We start from the raw sequence: 1,303 nt of genomic DNA, 5'->3' as shown, positions 1-1,303 counted from the left end.
GAAACATCTCAAGGATGATCAATGGAAACAGGATTCACCTGAGCTCAATTTCGAGTCTCATAGCAAAGGGTCTGAATACTTATGTAAATAAGGTATTTCTGTTTACATTTTTTATAAATTTGCAAAAATGTCTAAAAACCTGTTTCGGTTTTGTCGTTATGGGCATTGTATATAGATTGACGAGGAAAAAATGCATTTAATCCATTTTAGAGTAAGGCTGTAACGTAACAAAATGTGGAAAACGTCAAGGGTTCTGAATACTTTCAGTGTATGTATGAGTGCATATGTTATTATTGTATTTAGCTACAGCAAATACAGTGTTTTATAAGCCCATGTTGGCTGGGCATCCTGAAGGTGCATAACACTGTAATAATAAAATCTATCAAAATCTATCATTCAAATCATCAGATAGTTGAAGTGTAGAGGACAAGACAATGTAGGGTGTAAGTCATTAGGATGAAGTATGTGCGTGTGTGTGCTCACAACTGTCCTCCTGGAGAAAGAAGGGATGAGGAGGAAAGAAGAGAGGAGGGGTGGACTGTGGTGGACAGGGGAATGAATGAAGGCTGAATGATGAACAGAGCGGATGTAACAAGTGGACGTTTGATGATGGCAATTTTGACCGTAAAAATTAGATGTCTGTCAGATGTGGTTTTGAGAGGGAAAGAGGGAGCGAGAGCGCAGAGAGAGGGATTGTAAAAGGCGTTAATCTGGCTGACAAATGGAGAGTTGGGCATGTAGTTTCTGCCTGGGGAGCCATGCAAAGTGTGTGTGTGTTCAGCGGGTGTGTGTGCATGTGTGTATGTGTTTGCTCAGAAAGCGGAAATTGTCTTAATTTCTGGGTAAGAGTTGCAGGGGAGAGGAGAGGGGTTGATACAGCTAAATAAAGACAAGATCCATTTAGGACACGCAGAGTGAGAGATTCAGTCTTCCCCAGAAGAGAGATGGAGAGAGGATGAGAGCTAGTGATAGTCAGAGAGAGAGAGAAAGAGATGAAGGGGAAAGTTCTTTTAAGTTCTCCCTTAAACATGCGAACAGTCTTTGCCAGGGTTAGTCATGGCTCTTTGCTCACTGTAGATTTGGATGTTCCCACACAGCAGCACACACACCCTTCCTGTTGCTTATCCGCTTTCAGTACCTCACTTTGTATTGAAATCCCTCCCAGGGAATTATCCCAGCGCTAACGGTGAGCTTACTGAGCTCTGAGAAGTTTTCTCTCTGTAAGCTGCAGCGTCGTTCTCATTTTAAAAATGTGATTAGAATGGCAAGAGTTTATTTGGAGGGAGAAAATTACCAGAAATAG

The sequence above is a fragment of the Salvelinus sp. IW2-2015 genome, unplaced genomic scaffold, assembly GCF_002910315.2.
Source record: "Salvelinus sp. IW2-2015 unplaced genomic scaffold, ASM291031v2 Un_scaffold1815, whole genome shotgun sequence".
Taxonomy (NCBI): Eukaryota; Metazoa; Chordata; class Actinopteri; order Salmoniformes; family Salmonidae; genus Salvelinus; species Salvelinus sp. IW2-2015.
This window is presented reverse-complemented; position numbering follows the sequence as displayed.